This window comes from Nothoprocta perdicaria, unplaced genomic scaffold (genome assembly GCF_003342845.1).
Source record: "Nothoprocta perdicaria isolate Ctin4 unplaced genomic scaffold, notPer1 scaffold_120, whole genome shotgun sequence".
NCBI classification, from domain to species: Eukaryota; Metazoa; Chordata; class Aves; order Tinamiformes; family Tinamidae; genus Nothoprocta; species Nothoprocta perdicaria.
In genome coordinates this window covers 671,061-677,374 of record NW_020454317.1, presented here as the reverse complement: position 1 = coordinate 677,374, position 6,314 = coordinate 671,061, and positions in this window count along the sequence as shown.

Here is a 6,314-nt window from a genome sequence, read left to right as displayed (position 1 = left end):
GGGACCGCGACCGGGACCGGGACCGCGACCGGGACCGCGACCGGGACCGCGCCCGCTCTGCCCCAGCTGGGGAAGGCGTCCGCGCTGCCCGGCTGGGACAGGGTCGCCGAAGCCCGGGAATGTCCCGTAGAAGCCCGGGAATGTCCCCTAGAAGCCCGGGAATATCCCGTAGGAGCCCGGGAATATCCCGTAGGAGCCCGGGAATGTCCCGTAGGAGCCCGGGAATAGCCCGTAGGAGCCCGGGAATATCCCGTAAAAGCCCGGGAATATCCCGTAAAAGCCCGGGAATGTCCCGTAGGAGCCCGGGAATGTCCCGTAGGAGCCCGGGAATATCCTGTAGGAGCCCGGGAGTGTCCCGTAGGAGCCCGGGAATATCCTGTAGGAGCCCGGGAGTGTCCCGTAGGAGCCCGGGAATAGCCCCCGCAGCAGCGACGCAGCGTGAAGGGGCCGGCGCTTGTGCCCCGCGGCGGCTTCCCTGGCACCCTCGTTTCTCCGCCGCCTACGGAGGCGCTCGGTTCTCGGAGACGATCGCGCACACSCATGTCATCTCCTGGAGCTAGTGGCAGTGTAGCGCACCTTGGCGTGCGCGCGTGCCCGCTGTCCCTCTGGGGTCCCTGGGGGTGGTTCCGAGACCCCTCGTGGTCCTCTYTCCGTGTCCATTTGACGACCTCCAGGCCATAGGGCTTCGTTTTGGCGCAGAAGGCCCAGTTTTGGTCCTGCTGCCCTGCCCCAGCCAGTTCCTTGGAGATACGGTGGTCCTTGTCTTCACCTTCAGCCGGTGTTTGCTGTTCCRCCCGTGGTCTCTCGTGGTGTCCCGGGAACACCTGCTGTTTTGTCCGTGTTTTCTCATAATATCCCAGCAACAACAACGAAAACATGCCCTGGGGTGCGTTTTCTTCAGGGGTTTCTGCTAACCCAGGCCCGAGGCGCCGGCCACGTGCGGCCCGCTCCGAACGGGTGCCAGGGATTCTGTGTACGTGCCGTTSTGTTCCACTTGTTTGCTTGTGTCCCCCTCCCCACCCTCCCATCCTCATGAGGCGGGGGGGAGACAGCACAAATGCCCAGAGAGCCCCCGAGGCCACAGCACGTGGGAGGCCCAGGGAGGCCGCACAAAAGCCTGGCGGGTCCCCAGTGCTGTGCGCCCATGGATGCCCAYGGAGGCTGCACGGAGGCACGGAGGTCTCATGGGGCCACGTGTGCACAGAGGCGCCGGGAAGCTGCGCTAAACCCGAGTGGTCGCCTAGAACCCGTGTGCGCAGAGGCCTGGAGAGGCCCGGGTGCGGATGGAGGCTGGGGAGGCTGCACCAAGCTCAGAGGGAACATGGGGCCATGYACGCACTGAGGCCCCTGGTAGGGCTCATGAAGACTGGGGGGCTCCTGGGGCACGTGAGTACGGAGGGCTGGGGAGGCAGCATGAATGTACAAAGAGATCGCGAGGCCACGTGCGCACAGAGGCCTGGGGAGACCGCACGAAAGCCCGCGGGGAGCCCTGCGGAAACTGTGCACGGAGGCCGGGGAGGCCGCGCAAAAGTGTGTAGGGCCGCTGGGGCCAGCAGGGCATGGAGGACTGAAAAGGTTGCACAGAAGTCTGCAGAGCCCCCAGGGCCACGTGCGCACGGAGGCCTAGGGAGGCTGCAGAAACGCCTGTAGGGACCCTGGGGCCACGTGCACACGGAGGCCCAGGGAGGCCGCACTAATGCCCACAGTACCCCCAGAACCACATGTGCTTGGAGGACCGGGGAGGACGCGTGAATGCACACAGGGCCCCCGGGGCTACGTGGCCCGGGGAGGCCACGACACAGCCCGCAGCTCCTCCAGGGCCTCCTGTGCAGGGAGATGTGGGGAGGCTGCACAAAAGCCTGCAGGGACTCGAAGGCAAGGTGTGCACAGAGGCCTAGGGAGACTGCACGAAAGCTCTTAGTGTCCCTGGGCCCCGTGCGCATGGAGGTCTGTGGAAGCCGCACTAAAGTCCGCAGGCACCCCAGGCCACGTATGCATGGCAGGCCGGGGACGCCACAAGAAAGCCCACTGTGCTTTGGGGGCACGTGTGAATGGAGGCCTGGGGAGGCCGCACAAAGTCCGCAGGGCTCTGGGCCACGTGCGCACGGAGGCCCAGGGAGGCTGCAYGAAATCCCGCAGGCCCGCTGGGGCAATAGGCACGTGGAGGCCTGAAAAGGTTGCACTAAAGTGGGCATGGACACTGGGATAGATGTGCACGGAGGCCCAGGGAGGCCATASGAATGKCTGCAGGGCTACTGCAGCCACATGCACGTGGAGGCCTGGGGAGGCCACATGAAAGCCCGTAGCCTCTGGGGCCACGTGTGCCCAGAGGCTGGGGAGGCCGCACAAAACCACGCAGGGTCCCAGGGGCCACGTGCGCATGGAGGCCTGATGAGGCCGCAGGAAAGGCCGCAGGGACCCCAGGGCCACAGGAGCACAGAGGCCAGAGGAGGCTGCACCAAATCCCACAGGGCTCCTAGGGCCACATTCGCACCGAGGCCCGGGGACGCTGCACAAAAGCCTGCAGGGATCCAGGTCCACGTGTGCCCGGAGGCCCGGGGAGACCGCACAAAAGCTCACAGGGACCTCGGGGCCACGTGCGCACAGAGGCCCGGGGAGGCCGCACGAAAGCAGGCAGGTCCCCTAGGACCACGTGCAGCCAGAAGCCTGAGGAGGCTGCACGAAAGCCCGTAGGGCCCCCTGGGCCCTGGGCCATGTGCGCGTGGAGGCCTGAAAAGGTGGCACAAAGTGGCGCAGGGACCCTGGCGTCACGTGTACATGGACTCCCAGGGAGGCCGCACGCACGTCCGCAGGGCCCCCGTGACCACATGCGCACGGAGGTCCGGAGAGGCCGCACCAAAGCCCACAGCTCCTCTAGGGCCACACGCGCAGGGAGACCTGGTGAGGCTCCATGATGCCCGCATGTTCTCCAAGGCAAGGTGCACAGGGAGAACTGGAGAGGCCCCATGAAAGCCCGCAGGGTGCCCTGGAGAACGTGTGCACGGAGGCCCAGGGAAGCAGCATGAAATCCCGCAGGGCTGCCAGGGCCAGGTGGACATGGAGGCCTGAGGTGGCCACGCATGAGTTTGGAGGGCCGCTGGACCAGATGCGCACGGAGGCCCAGGGAGGCTGCACGAAAGCCCACAGGGTCCCTCGGGGCACGTGTGCACGGAGCCATGGGGAGGCRGCAYGAAAGCCCACAGGGCCCCTGGGGCCATATGCGAACAGAGGCCCGGGGAGGCCGCATGAAAGCCCTCAGCTCCTCTGGGGCCAACTGCGCAAGGAGACGTGCAGAGGCCGCACAAAAGCCTGCAGGGCCTCGAAGGGAAAGTGCGCACGGAGGCCTAGGGAGACTGCACAAAAGCTCACAGGGTCCCTGGCCCCGTGCGCATGGAGGTCCATGGAGGCTGCACCAAAGTCTGCAGGCACCTCAGGCCACGTGCGCACGGAGGGCTGGGGAGGCTGCATGAAAACCTGCAACGCTCTGGGGGTGTGAATGGAGGGCTGGGGAGGCTGCAAGAAAGCCTGCAGAGCTTTGGGGGCACATGCAGGAGGACTGGGGAGGACGCACCAAAGCTTGCAAGGTCCCCATGGCCAGGTGCGAACGGAGGCCCAACAAGGCCGCACCAAAGTCCACAGTGCCCCCCAAGCAACGTGTGCAGGGAGTCCTGTGGAGGTCGCACGAATGCCCAAGAGCCCCCCAGGCCACGTGCGCACGGAGGCCTGGGGAGGCCGCATGAAAACCCACAGGGACCCAAGGGCTACATGTGTATGGAGGCCAGTGGAGGCCACATAAAAGCCCGCAGGAACGCAGGGGCCATGTGTGCACGGAGGCACAGGGAGACCGCACGGAAGCCTGCAGGGCCCAGGGGGCACTTGCACATGGAGGCCCGGGGAGGCCACACAAAATTATTTAGGCCCTGTGGGACCCAGTGCGGACAGAGCCCCAGGGAGCCTGAATGAAAGCCCAGAGGTCCCCGCGGGCCAAGTGTGCACGGAGGGGCGAGGAAGCTGCATGAGAGCCCAGAGGCCCCTGTGTCCCACTGCCCACGGAGGCCCAGTGTGCATGCACAAAAGCCTAGAGCACCCCTGGAATGCAGTGCATATGGAGGCCACACGAAAGCCCGTCGTGTTCCCAGGGCAACGTCCACATGGAGGCCCGTGGAGGCTGTACAGAAGCACCAAGGGACCCCAGGGCCCAGTGCGCACGGAGTCCCAGAGAGCCCACACAAAGGCTCGGAGCGCTCACAGGGCCCAGTGCACACAGGCTACTGGGGAGGCCACAYAGAAGCCTGCAGGAGCCCAGTGCACTTTGAGGCCCAGGGAGGCTGCACAAAAGCCCACAGGACCCAACAGCCACATGCGCATGGAGGCCTGCRGAGACTGAACGAAAGCCCAGAGGGCACCTGGGGCCACGCGTGCCTTGAGGCTCAGGRAGGCCACATGAAACCCCGYAGGGCCCCTCTGGTCCAGTGTGCATGGAGGCCCAGGGAGTCYGCACGAACRTCCATAGCATCCCTATATTCCCATGCGCATGGAGGCCCCAGGAGGCCACACAAAAGAACCTAGACCCCCCAGGCCAGTGAAAATAGAGGCCCTGACAGGCTGCACAAAATCCCGTAGGGCCTCCTAGGCCCAGTGTACACAGAGRCCCTGGGAGGCCACATGAAGCCCCTATGATCCCCTAGCCCAGTGACTTCAGAGGCTCTGCGAGGCCGAATGAAAGGTTATAGYGCCTTCCCTGCCCAGCGTGCATGGAGGCTCTGAGAGGCCGCATGCAAGATTGTAGGGCCACCCCTGGCTGAGGCCAAGGCACGGAGGCCAAGGAGGTCGTAAGAAAGCTCRTAGGCTCCCTCCAGCCCTGTGTGCATGGAGGCAAAAGCCTGTAGGGCTCCCCAGGTCCTGTGAGAACGGAGACCCTTGAAGGCCACACAAAGGCCTGTCTGGCTTCACGGACCAGTGAAGCACAGAGGACCACTCACGCACAGAGGCCCTGGGAGGAGGCACGAAATCCAGAGCGCCCCTCTGGCCCCGTGTGCATGGAGGCCCTGAGAGACCACACGAAAGCCTGTATGGTCTCCTCAGCCCCATGCGCAGAGAGGGYGCAAGAAAGAACCCGTAAGGCCCCCTCAGCCCAATGCGTATGAGAGCCCAGGGAGGCCCCATAAAAGCCCACAGGGCTCCCCCGGCCCAGTGTGCACTGAGGCCCTGGGAGACCGCACGAAGGCCCAGAGGGCACCCCCTGCCCAGAGCACACACAAACGCCCGTAGGGACCCCCCGAGCATGGAGCCCATAGGGATGCCCTGGCCCAGCACACACGGAGGCCCAGGGAGGCCGCAGAAAATCCCTAAGGGACCTCCCGGCCCCGTGCGCACGGAGGCCCAAGGAGGCCAAAAGAAAGCCAGTAGAGAGCCCGGCCCAGTGCGCATGGAGGCCCGGGGAGGCTGCAAGAAATAACCCAGGCCCATCCAGCCCAGCGCACACGGAAAGCCTGGGAGGCTCCAAAAGCCTATTGGGGCCCCCCGGCCCAGTGTGCATGGAGGCCCTGAGAGGCCGCATGAAATGACGGGCCTAATGCTAACCCTAACACTGCCACTAGCCCCTAGCTGCTAATCCAAACCCCAACCCTAAGTGTCTAACCCTGCTTCTCACCATTAACCCTTAAACCTAACCAGAACAACCCTCATCTTAAACCCTAATCCTAACCCCAAACCTAACCCTAAGCCCAAATGCCCAAAGACTCTGACCCTAAATCAAACACTGAATGTCCAAGTACCATCCACTAACAGTTCACAGGTGACCACAGCATCCCAGTGCCCTCAGAGGGTTTTTTATTAAAAAAAAAAAAAAAAAAAACCAACAGTGAAAATGTAGTTTGCAACACATCTGATTCAAAATCTGATTATGAAAAAAATACAGCGAATCTCATGGCACACCACGGAAAACAGAGCTCTGCCTTCATGTCGGGCTGCCAAAATGCGTGAACACCTTTGAGAATAAACCAAAAAGGRCCCACGTGAAGGGGAAATCCACCCTTCCGACCGACAAGGCTGGTCCCTCGTGATGAACACCTAGGGGCGGCACTGAATCGAATCCCGAAGGGCCCAGCCTGGCACTGGCACCGACACGGCCATGGCGGCCGCCGCCGGCCGAGGCTCTGCCCGCAGCGCCCACGCGCCGCCATTCCCACCGCCCCGCGAGGCACGCGGAGCAGCGGCCCCAATGAGGGCCCGCCTTGCTGTTGCCATGCCCACGGGGCCGCTCCTGGCCAATGGGGAGCGGGCGCCGGCGTTACCGCGGCAACAGCGTCCCG